This window comes from Saimiri boliviensis, chromosome 16 (genome assembly GCF_048565385.1).
Source record: "Saimiri boliviensis isolate mSaiBol1 chromosome 16, mSaiBol1.pri, whole genome shotgun sequence".
NCBI classification, from domain to species: Eukaryota; Metazoa; Chordata; class Mammalia; order Primates; family Cebidae; genus Saimiri; species Saimiri boliviensis.
Genome location: NC_133464.1, coordinates 70,023,677 through 70,036,960, shown reverse-complemented (window position 1 = coordinate 70,036,960; position 13,284 = coordinate 70,023,677). Strand labels below are relative to the sequence as shown.

General features: G+C 39.8%; 1 protein-coding gene across 1 annotated transcript in view; it reads right to left on the bottom strand.

The window, feature by feature from the left end:
* LHFPL6 (LHFPL tetraspan subfamily member 6) overlaps nucleotides 1-13,284 on the bottom strand; it is a 256,550-nt gene that overhangs the window by 19,449 nt on the left and 223,817 nt on the right. The gene's annotated exons all lie outside the window — the stretch shown is intronic.

The window sequence follows — 13,284 nt, the reverse complement described above, 5'->3', positions numbered from 1 at the left end:
CCAGTCTGTCTCTAATTGTTGCTCCTTCATGTGAACTATGGCTGCAGCCATTTTCCTATAAACCCATGTGAAGAAGTGCTATATTTCATCCTGATGTCATTTATCTGCCCTCCCTTGCCTATACTGGTCATACTTCCACTGGTCACCAAGCAGTCTCTGAATATACTCTCTAGGTATCCGGTTACATAGAACTGAATTGCACCAGGCACTGCTTTGATGTTGATTAGCCACCCTCAATCTAAAAGGTTTTCCTTGATGATTCCTTTTTGCTTGTACAGTAGCTCTTGGGAATGAACCTCATTTAATTTGGTCAAGCACAGCCTCAAGACTCTTTTCAGTAAATTACAATCTGTTGAAAAAGTGTGAGACATGGTAAGCTACTTTTCCACAATCTCATTTCCAACTTACAATGAAAGCAAATCTCAGATCAAATCCTCCTACACATACAGATGCTTATTCAACAAACAGCCATCAAAAAGCAGGCACAAAAGATCAAACTGGCCTGGTAGCTAGTTAAGTCCTAGCTCTCTTTTTAGGTATTTGGACTACCAACTTCTTGAAAAAATTACCAGGGAAAATGCAGCAAGTTTCCAAGGCAGGATTCTGTATTCTCTGGCAACAAACAACCAGAAATCTTCAAAACCAAAGACTAGAAACTGAATGCTTTAAGGATGATCATTCCTAAGAATAGTGAGGGCACAGATGGAATGCATCAGTAAGGCTGTATGGGTAACAAAATACTGAAATATGTACCTCTGTCTGTAGGTAAATAGCCACCTGCCCCAAGTTCCCCCAAAATCCTTTCTTCCCTTGGAAACCTTAGGGAATCCTTGCCTCACATCCCAGAATCCAAAGAGCTAATGCCTGGCAAAGGAGGGCCCCATGGGAACCTACCTCTGCACGTGGCCAGCATTTGTTTTAGCTCACATTTCACAGTGTATGACATGTTGATTATTAAATATTTTGAATATCACTCAGATTTACAGTGATAATACTATGGCTGGATGAATGCTTAAATCTCTTCAAGCCACAATAGGAAGTGTCTCTAACTACTTATGTGGATTCTACCAATCCACATTCTTATCTTTAATTTCACCAATGAAAGCCCATTTTTTAACATTCATCATACTATTTAATAAAAACTAATTCTACCATTTTGACCACTGCTATGGTAATTAGTAAAGCTTTCAGTGTTGGTCAAGATATGAATAATAGAAGCACTCGAACTAGCATCCATGAGTATCCACTCTGGAGTACACACTTGAGTTGTGGCTTCCCTTAAATAATATGCATATATCACTGTCTATGATGAAATATTTTTCAAGGAACTATAGGCATTGCAACAGTAGTGTCAAGAACTGTGAAGGGTTTGATAGTTTATTTGCAATTTAACAAGTTATACTATCACAATTTTGTGAATGCTGGTAAAAAATAGGAGACTCCTGGATCAGAGACAAAGGACTGAATTACTCACAGGTAGCACGAGCTTCATGTTTATGTCCAGTCCCCTTGCAATCCTCTCCTTACAGGGGCTGAAGCAAAACAGCCCAGATGAATGTAGCAAACATAAGGGGTTCGGGTCACAGATGAGGAACCCAAACTAAGGGAACTTGAATCTTTTATAATGGACTGCAAGAAAATCTGCCCAATCTTTATTTGCCTCAGAGAAAGTATTATTTTTATTATAATGGACACTAAACATACCTGTCCTCTGCTCTACTTTCAAGACTATTTACTATACAAACATCTTTGAAAAGATAGTTCAGAATAGTGTGTCTCTGCTGACAAGTTGTGCCAAGACACAGAGATCTGTGAGGAACCATCTCCAACAGCAGCACTAATGAAATTGGCTAAGATCCTAAGTGGATGCATATTCAGTTCACTAGGAATGCTGAACACTCATTTTCACAAATATGATTTTGAATTAGAACTGGTACATGGCATAGATATAAACATGGGAACAACAGATACAGGGAACCACTAGAGTGAGGTGAGAGGGAAAGGTATGGGCTGAAAAACTACCTATGGGGTACTATATTCCCTACCTGGGAGATAGGACCATTTGTACCCCAAACTTCAGTGTTACACAATATATCCATGTAACAATCTGGAACATGTACCCCTGAATCTAAAACAAAAACTGAAATAATAAAAAAAAGACAAAAATGCCTTAAAAAATAAAAATAAAAAGGAACTGTTACATGGGAGTAGTTATTTGCATAATGCTTCTTGTAAGCAGAGGTGCTTTTCTCTACAATATCCCTTAACAAATATTTTCATAGATAATGAAATCAAGTCAAAAGGGTTCAATCATGTTCTAGCTTTCTGTGGGGATTCGAGGACTGTTGGGAAGTTAGGTCTAGAGTTCAGATCTCTAAGCTTTCTCACGTTGAGACCTCCAAATGTTGTTTACTAGAGGTTCTAAGTCTTTAGGTGCCAAGAATTCATTTGAATAATAACAAAAAACTATGAGTACTCTCTCCAGAAAAAAAAAAAAAAACACATGTCCAAAAGTCTATAAAAATTGCACAGCATTTCAGTAGGTTCTTGATTTTTCTGAAGCCTGTTGATAGACTATGAGCCACTTAAATGGTCTGGAGACCTTACATTAAAATCAATCTGAAGATCAAAGGCTGCCGTAACATTTAACTCTTTTACCAGTGTCATCACAACATTAAGTTGCTAACCCAAACTAGCTTACTTAGCCAGATATCACATAAGCATTAATAACATCTCCAGCTATCCAAAACATGACCCCGAATCAGGCGGTTAAAAACTACTAGCCAGAACACATAAACATCAGTGCTTCAAAGATATAAAATCCGGCCAGGCATAGTGGCTCACACCTGTAATCCCAGCACTTTGGGAGGCCAAGGCTGGCGGATCACTTGAGGCCAGGAGTTCAAGACCAGCCTGGCTACCATGGTGAAACCCTGTTTTTACTAAAAATTACAAAAATTAGCAGAGCACTGTGGTGCATGGCTGTAACCCCAGCTATTGAGTAGGGTGAGACAGGAGAATCAGTTGAGCCCGGAAGGCGAAGTTTTCAGTGGGTAACAGAGCAAGACTTTATCTCAAAAAAAAAAAAAAAAAACCACATACCTGTAATCCCAGCAATTCAGGAAGCTGAGGCAAACAGATCATGAGGTAAAGAGACCGAGACAATCCTGGCCAACATGGTGAAATCCATCTCTACTAAAAATACAAAAATTAGCTGGCTGTGGTGGTTCATGCCTATAGTCTCAGCTACTCGGGAGGCTGAGATAGGAGAATTGCTTGAACCCGGGAGGAGGAGATTGCAATGAGCCAAGATTGTGCCAGTGCACTCCAACCTGGCAACCAAGATTCCATCTCAAAAAAAAAAAAAAAAAAAGATACAAAATCCTCAGAAAAGAGAACTGAAGAGTGTTGCTTCATTGAATGATTTTAAAATGATTTATGATCTTTAGAAAGGGCACAAATTGGAAGTGAGATAATAAAGAGAAACAGGTATCATTCATGACTACAATGAATAATCAGTAACTGTGAGCAACTGCAAAGCAACAACTGCGATACCAGAAAAAGCAAAAAAAATAACTTGAGTCTTGATTTCTCAGTACAAGGGCAACAGCATTCTATAAATGTCCACAGCTCTCAGGAATGAGTGTGTGACAACATAGCCACTAATGTTAAAAAGGAGCTTCTTTCTGTTTTATATTTGATATATTCTGGCTGAAGTGATGGGAAAGAATATAATGGTTAGTATGGTAGCGGGTTGGTTGTTGCCAAGAAAAAAAAAAAAGAATAGTTGAAAGCAAATAATACAAAAAATAATTAGAATAAAACAGCTCAGTTTCTTAAATGTCCTTAAGTACTTTCTATCTGAAAAGGCAAACTCAGGTACATCTTTAAAAACAACAACAACAACAACAACAAAAACCTAATAAAAGAACAACATTTTAAAAAATGAAGAAGAATCTTTAAACGGGAGACTACCATATTCTCCCCAATAGTTTTGTAGCCATATTTCAAGAAATCTTATTTCCCACAGGTTTTCTAACAGATTTCTGTTTTCCCACAATTGCTGAATTCCCCTGCTATAAATCTCTGCAAGCTACTGAATGAAGCTTTACAAACACATAAATAAAAGAGTAAGAATGATCCACACTGAAATAACCAAGCCAAGAAAGACTTGAGAAAACAAAATGTAAAACAATTTATAGATATATTTTCCCACCTATCAGGGTATCTGTATCTTGTTCTTTAAACGATGATCCTAACTCGGATTTCTTTTTTTTTTTTTTTTTTTTTTTCCTGGGAGGTGGTTAGGCCATTAGTCTTTTAAAGAGTGATGCCATGATTCTTGCCAGGACATAAGTGGGAAAATATATACAGAAACATGATAGCAGCTGCTGTTTCTATGATCACAAAATTCAAAGCAGGTTGTTTTCCTCCTTTCCTTCCCTCCCTCCCTCCCCTCCCTTCCTTCCCTTCCTTCCTTCCCTCCTTCCCCCTTTCCTTTCGTCTTATTCTCCCTCCAAATTTTTTAACCATTCAATAGATGGCAGATATATAGCATGCCAGTAAGAATCATGTCTATCTTATTTACAATTTTGTTTGTGGCACAACTTTGGATGCCTAGAATGTGCTTAATAAATATTTGCTGAGGAAGTAAGTGAATCTATCGAACACCAAACCCCAAGCTAGGCTCTGAAAATCCTATCCCACAGGTTCATCTCGACCTGGAAAGCTGTGTGTAGGGAAGCAGATCAAATTTGATCTGTGATTGTACAGAATGGGGTCCTTTTTCCCAAAGCGGGATAAGAGGTATTTCCTAAGTTACAAAGTAGAGATGTTTCTGCCCTGATTTTGATAATGTGGAACCTACTGGAATGGGCAGGCTGAATGAACGCCCCCTAAAAGAATGTGGCATTCTCTCTACCTCTGGAGTAAAGGCAGAAAACTCTTCACCTGATGGAAAGAGGCCTCTAAGAAAGGCTGAGTAACCAGAAAACCTGATGATTGTTGCCTTGGAGGTACCTGGACACGCTGCCCCGTCATGTCATTATTGGCCATGGTGGGCTCCTTCAGCCTGCAGAAGTTTCCCTGAATCATTTGGAGCCAAGTTCCTGAGTGGCCCCCATGGGTTCCTACCCAATTTGGGTCTTTGTTGAATTCACAGCAGCTGCCTGGCTTTCCTGTCATTCTCCTGTGCTAGAGCTCTGGGTGAGGGAATCCAGGCTCATGCTGGACCTTCTAAATGACTTCCAGTGACTTGGATTTAAGTGTCAAAAATTTGGAAAGCATTCACTTAATAGGCATTTGGGAGGTGGGACATCATTGCTGCATTAATGACCTTAAATTTGCCTACATTTCAATGCATATTCAATACCTTACTATTAACCAACCTCCCAAATAGCAATCTCATAATGGAATAATCCATTTACTCTAAGCAATGACCAATGCATCAAGTGTTAGGAGTCTCTTCCTGAGCTCAGTGATACATACTTTTAACTTCTACCCTCTGCCAACACTTGCTGCTTGAGTCGGGAGACCCCTGCTCTGGCACACAACTCAGATGCCCACAGAAACTGCACAGAGCCTCAGCTGCTTGGCCTGCCTGAGCATGAAGCAACCCCAAAAGTCCACAGGAGTCATAGGAGCCTTCCAGCTTCTGTCCAAAATTGATACTGTCACAGAGATCAATAGCAGGTTCTCTTGCTTGAGAGGAACCCACTCACACCAAAAGTTCAAAATTTAAAAAAAATATTATACTTTTGTTTGTATTTGTACCCAACTTACCTACCCAGAAATTCCAAAGAGCTTTTTCTCAAGTCTGATTAGATTCGAGAGATGAGACAGCATGAGTCAGGAGTCAAAGAGCTAAAGCACGTGTGTCCAGAGAGATATGGGATGGTCACTGTTCAAATTAGAGTAGAAGAAATTTCTTTCTTTCTTTGAAAATTGCAAGAAACAGACTCATCTTTTTCAACACTGAGAGGCTCTGAATTATGAGCTTATGGTTCTGCTCTTAAGAAGCCAGAGCATAATTTCAAGAACAGGAAACATGATGGCTTCTTAATCAAATTGAATAGCAAAATGAAAGCAATAATTACTCAAATTTACTTGGCAAAATAGCGAGACAAATTAATTGAAACACTACTTTTGATCACAAGGATATAATTAGAAAAGTCTTTGGTGGATGGGAATATCTCTGAGGCATGAATTAAATCAATTGGATAACCTGATTATAAAGCCCTTATGCTTAATGTGTAAATCCAAACTTACTGTTGTGGAATGTAAAAGGGATAATAAAGATTGATCATCAAATATGCATTAAAATGGTCCTGTCCAGTTGCAAACATGAGTGGGCTTTTATTATGTGCCAGATGCTATGTGACATATTTTTATTACTGGTACTGTTTATTCTCTCAAAAAGTAATAAATAAAATCAGCACTGTTAACATGTGCTATGACTGACCCTCTGTCCACAATCACAGGCTACACTGATGGAGGACCACAGACAATGAAGTCTGAAAAAGAAAGAAAAGACTGAAGTGCCTTTTCTCCTCTTTACCTCATCTTCCTCTCACAAATCCCACTACTTCTCAGTAAAATCGAGTCGTATAAAAGTCTACATGCATCTAAGCTGAACCATAAGAAGGACGTGGCATTCCCTGGCAGCCATGATCTCTTTGAGTGGACAGATGACCAAGCTGGCCCAACTAGAGTGAGGAGAGAGACTTTGCTTCCATTCCTGGGGAGAAGCTTGTCCTCTCCTTTTGGCATGAACAAGGATGTTTAGAGCCCTGAGTGCCAAACACACTTACAACCATGGGGAGGACCAATGTAAAATGAAGCCAGCCTGCGGGCGGCGATGGTTACAGCCAATCTACAAACAGTTCATCCTGAACATGGCCCCAGAAAACATCTTTGAGCTCCCGAGTCAGTCAAGTCTGCAGCTCACCTTTGCTCCTGCCTTGCTATAATGAGAGATCTTACATGTCATCTTTGTTTTTGGCCTGTTTAAGCCAGACTTTTGTAACCTGAACCTAAAGCATCCTAGTCTATACAAAACGTAATGAATGTTTGTTAAGCAAGGCAATGTACAAAACAAAAAAAACATTCTATACAACTAAAGACAATTGTTTTCAAAGTACACTCACTGACCACTTGCACCTAAATCACATGGGATACTTGTTTAAACCACAAATGATAGAATTATGCAACCTGCCTGAACTCTTGTTTCTCTGTTTTAAAAAATATGTGGAATCACACCGACTCCTCGCTTCTTCATAAATTAGCGTGATACAAAAGTGAGCAGAGTAACAGTCTGATTTGTGAAAGGGAACGCTTTTTGCAAGATTGCTTCAGACGTTTGCACGTAATAAAATATAGACATGCTTGAGAAAGAATCAATACGATTATAAAATTGTTTTTAAAGGCATATAAAAAGAATTTCTCTCCAATTCTCCTTTCTAAGGAAAAGAATTTTTTTTTAAGTAGGTTATTGCAGATTCCTATACATTATACTACAACCACAAATGTGAGGTTTTTATAAAGTCCTTCTTGCCTATTACTTACATTTTTGAACTTGGTTTAAATGTTTTGATCTTGAGAGGCTCTTCTTGGTCTCTAAAACTAAATAAAGTATTATTTTGTACCATGGCTGATACTGGGAATTAAAACCTGTCCAAACAGAGAAGCAGTACATAAAGTAGCCTCATTCCCGACTTTTCCTCCTGCCCTCTGCAACCTACCTCTCCAGGTCACCCCAAACCACATCCAGGCTGAAACCCTTTACCTACCTAGATCCTACATGGGCTGAGAGCTCTGCCTGCACAATACCTCCTGAGGAAGCTCCCAGGTGAGGTCAGGTCCCCTTGAAATATGAGATAGCAACTAAATATAAGTTGGTCTACTTTCAGTTCCAAGTAACACTCAACAGGCCTCAAACATCATCCAACATGGAAATAAATTACTGTGTGTCAGTGAGGATGGACGTTCCTAGGGAAGGCCAGCTTCAGGGATGACTGCTCCACACACTCTGGCTTCTCTGCTCACCTCTACCCCACAGGCTGCTTACTCCTGCAGGTCCCCATGGTCAGAGGGGGCTGCCAGAGGCAGGAAAGCCAGGAATGTGTGGCTTTCCCCTTAGGCGTGGGATCCCATCTTCCCCAAGATGCCTCTAGACTCACTGGTTCAAATGAGCCTAAGCCTTTCTATTCCACGCCAGTGTTAGGGGTTGGGTGACCAAGGCTGAGGTACAGTGTTTGCCACCTTCCTCCCCACTGCCACCGAAAACTGTAGTATTTATGCAGCGTACTTGGGTAGTTGGATGGGGTTGCTCAGTGCAGAGTCTTAAACTGTCCTGGGTCCTGACCAGCTGCCCTGAGAGCTGCAGGGATTAATAAATGAGCACAGCTGAAACGTAACCATTTCTGGCACGCCAGAGGTATTCTTTGCCTGAGATCAGGGACTGTCAAACTGTGGCTCCACTGCTTGTTTTTGTAAATAAAGTTTAATTGGCAAGAGGCTAACAAACATGAGAAAATGCTCAACATCACTAATTGCTCAACGTCCAATTATCAAAGAAATAGAAATCAAAAACATAATGATCATACCCTTTCACACCAGTCAGAATGGCTATTACTAAAAAGTCAGAAAACAACAGATGCTGGCGAGGCTATGGAGAAAAAAGAATGCTTATACACTGCTGGCGGGAATGTGAATGAGTTCAGCCACTGTGGAATGGAAAGCAGTTTGGAGATGTCTCAAAGAACTTAAAAAAGAGGTACCATTCAACCCAGCATTCCCCTTACTGGGTGTGTGTGTATGTATGTGTGTGTGTGTGTATGTGTGTGTGTGTGTGTGTGTGTGTATATATATATATATATATATATATATATATATATATATATAATTCTACCAAAAGACCCATGTACCCCATACGTTCATCACAGTACTCTTCACAATAGCAAGGACATGGAATCAACTTTGGTTTCCATCAATGGTGGATTGGAATACAGAAAATGTGGTACATATACACCATGGAATACTACACAGGCATAAAAAGGAATAAAATCATGTCCTTTGCAGCAACACGGATACAGCCATTATCCTAAGTGAGTAAACACAAAAACAGAAAACCAAATACTGCATATGCTTGTTTATATTAATAAGTGGGAGCTAAATACTATGTACTCATGGACATATATGTGGCAACAATAGACACTGGGAACTACTATGAGGGAAGAAGGGAGGGGGTCAAGGGTTGAAAACTAGCTCTTGGCTATTATGCTCATTACCTGGGTAGTGAGATCAATCATACCCCAAATCTCAGCATCAAGCAATATACCCATGTAATCAACTTGCACATGCATCCACTGAATTGAAAATAAAAGTTGAAATTATAAAAAAAAATAAAAATAAAATTCTATTGGGACCATCTATCTTTTCTGCAGCATTAAGTAGCTGCAATAGAGACCAAATACCTTACAAAACTGAAGATATGATCAGATCCTTTATAGAAGTGTTGGCCAACCTCTGGCTTACATGCACCAACTAGTGTAGAATATGTCGGCCAGTCAACCACAATTTCCATATGGCACCCAAAACTTTTCCTTTCTGAGATACTTCAGGTGTATATTATGTTTTGAACATCTGCTTCCCTTGCTAATTTTAGGTTCCCTCAGGGCAGTGAATAGTGCCATTTTTTACTCATTGCTGATGCCACATCCCCAGCACCTAGCCCACGGGCTGGCACATTATAAGCACTCCATACATACTTGTTGGCTGACTAATTGAGATAAAAGCACTACTTAAATACTCTTCCATGTAGGAGCAAAAGCAATTATTTCTTTCAGGATGCTCCAGATCGCAGAGTAACAACATATCAAAAACAGCATGCCAAAAAAGAGACACGTATTCCCAATAAGAAGGGCGTGAGCTTTAATAACATCGAAACTTCACAACCCTTGGGAGGAAGATCTGTCTATGTGCTGTCTCTTTAAGAGGCAGAAACAAACTTGGATTCTTAGAATCGGAGAGGCAGGGTTGGGCAGAGACAAGCATCATGTTTGCTGGAGCCTTTTTTTTTTTTTTTTTTTTTTTTGAGACAGAGTCTTAGTCTGTTGCCCAGGCTGGAGTGCAGTAGCGTGATCTCGGCTCCCCACAATCTTCACTTCCCGGTTCTGGCTGATTCTCCTGCCTTGGTGTCCAGAGTAGCTGGGATTACAGGCGGGTGCCACCACACCCGGATGATTTTTGTAGTTTTAGTAGAGATGGGGTTTCATGCTGGCCAGGCTGGTCTCGAACTTCTGACCTCAGGTGATCCACCCGCCTTGGCCTTCCAAAGTGCTGGGATTGTATGTGTGAGCCACTGTGCCCAGCCTGCCATCATAACCAAGAATGCTCACTCATGACCTCACACTGTAGCTAACTAGCTACAGTTATTCCAGGTACCCTCCCATTTAACTTCACAATTTGTGACTTCACTAATTCACTGAAGCTCAACTTTCATTAGCATTCAAGGGAATAGTAATGATTTTTAAAAGGTAGAAAGCATAGACTGTAAAGTGGGACGAGCAGGTGGAGTGGCTCATGCCCATAATCCTAGCCCTCTGGGAGGCTGAGGTGGGCAGATCACTTGAGGTCAGGGATTGGAGACCAGCATGGCCAACATGGTGAAACCCCATCTCTACAAAAAATACAATAATTGGGCCAGGCATGGTGGTTCACACCTGTAATCCAAGCACTTTGGAGGCCATGGCGGGTGGATCACCTGAGGTCGGGAGTTCAAGACCAGCCTGACCAACATGGTGAAACCCCGTCGTAAAAAAAAAAAACCCAACAATAATTAGCTAGGCGTGGTGGTGGGTGCCTATAATCCCAGCTACTCAGGAGGCTGGGGCTTGAGAATTGCTTAACCTGGGAGGCAGAAGTTGCAGTGAGCTTAGATCTCTCCACTGCACTCCAGCCTAGGCACCAGAGCGAGACTCTGTCTCAAAAAAAAAAAAAAAAAAAAAAAAAAAAAGGAAAGTGAAATGGGATGGGCCTAGAGATATCTCTATGCCATTTTCTCTTTAGGTCTTCTATTCAAAGAATAAATAAGAGTCCACAAACATAATAGAGAAGCAGACCTTGATAAACTCCAAAAAACTTATGAGTGAACCTAGAGCTCATTTCATCTGTGGATGATGCCAGTTCTTTTTTTCTTATCAACCAATCTAAGGAAATTTAAAAGCATATGAGCAGAAATGAAAATGACTTTATAGTTTTTTTAAATTGCCAGAATGGGTTTAGAGAGTATAACTATTACCAGTAGTAAAGAGGCAAATATTTTTCAATGTTTAGTTTGACATTCAAAGTTTTATTCCACAATGCTGGGACATACAAAATACTGGGGTGCAGTAATGAAAACTGCAAAAACAGGACCTGAATTTCATTATAATCTGCTAATTAATATAGCAATACACAATAACAACAGGTCAGCACACACGGGATCATAATCAAGTTGAGGCCTGTGTTGAACAGCCAAGAATGCCTCAAACACCAGGCAAAGAAAAATGCCAAGCACTGTATTAAAATATCTCCCCTAGACATGGTTTGCTTTCCAAAAAAGAAAATGAAAAAAAAGCTGGCAGTCAGCTTTGCACGCCAGTAATCTCAGCATTTTCTCCCCCTTCTCTACATTTATGGCAATCCCAAATTAAACCAGATTTAGGAAAGTCTCGCCATCAAAGAGGGAAGAATAGGCAAAAGGAAATCTCTTATTTGTTTTATCCATGCAAATTAGGTGGTTTTTAGAGCAGTCTTCTCTACTAGAAGAGCCAGTATTATTTTTGATAGAACTAGGGTGGCTGTCATCCACGAAGTCAAATAAAAATTGCAGCATTTTCAAATTCACAGACTTTTGTTATTGTATCCTACGTGTCCCTTTTTCTCAGAATCTATCTTTTCATAGATGTTCTAACATAAAAATTTAAAATTGATATTTGGAGTATAGTAATACTGCCATTAGACCAATTCCCTCACAGTTTTTCTTCTTAAAATATTTAATATAAAAAGTAGATGTCTAAGGTAGTAACTATGTACTAATTATCAGAATCTCCGTCTGTCCATCCACACAGTAGAGGAAAATATATTTGATATCAGTTAGCAATGATGGGCTTCAGGACACGCTACCCTAAAATGCAACACCTTGGCATTTGAGAAAACAGCAGAAGCAGGAAAGTCTCTCTCCCCTTCCCCTACTGCCCTTCTCTCCTAACACATGTCATAAAACCTCAAAAGGATTACCTGACCTTCATCTGAAGCAGGCCATAAGACCTTCATTGGAGAGATGCTCTCACCATACACGGAAGAAAAGAATATTCTTATCTCCCCATACAAGGACACAGAGAGGAATCTGAACAAACAGGTCTTGCTAAGTTCTGCAGCTTATCACCACTAGATCACACCCACTTTGTCCAATCTGCTTCTCCACAACAATTCACGTCTTCATTAAACCTAGCATTAAAAGTGTACAGGTTTACCTGCTTCTCCAAGTCTTCATTTCTTTATGAAAAGTCCCATGTCACGAAATTTTTCTTTTAAATAAATGTGTATGCTTTTCTCTTGTTAATCTCCCTTCTGTTATAGGAGCCTTAGGCTTGAATCTAGCAATGGGGAAGATAAAATACATTTCCTTTTCTGTACAATAAGTGTTTTATGCCTTCATATTCTTTGATCTAGTGATACCAATTCTAGAAAAATATTCTAAGAAAATAATTCAGTAAGAAAAACACTTATATTCATTAAACTACTCATAATAACATGTCTTAAAACAACAGAAACTGGAATAGACTAAATGCCCAGCTAGAAAGAAATAAGAAAGTGGTTAAGTAAATGTAAGTTTATCAAGCAAGTGAAATATTACTCAATTATTACAAATTAAAATGATGCAAACCATGGAGCAATCTGCAAAATATTTTATACATTGCAACATACTACACTGTGGTTACAAGTGAAAACTACGTGAAATTTTCTTATTAGTCTGCAAAAAAACCAAATTTTTGAGTTAAGAGCCCTTTATCAGGGCCAGGTGTGGTGGCTCACACCTGTAATCCCAGCATTTTGGGAGGCCAAGGCAGGCGGATCACAAGGTCAGGTGTTCAGACCAGCTTGACCAACATGGTGAAATCCCATCTCTACTAAAAGTACACAAATTAGACAATCTTAGTCATGTGTGCCTGTATTCCCAGCCACACAGGAGGCTGAGGCAAGAGAATTGCTTGAACCCAGGAGGTGCAGGTTGCAGTGAGC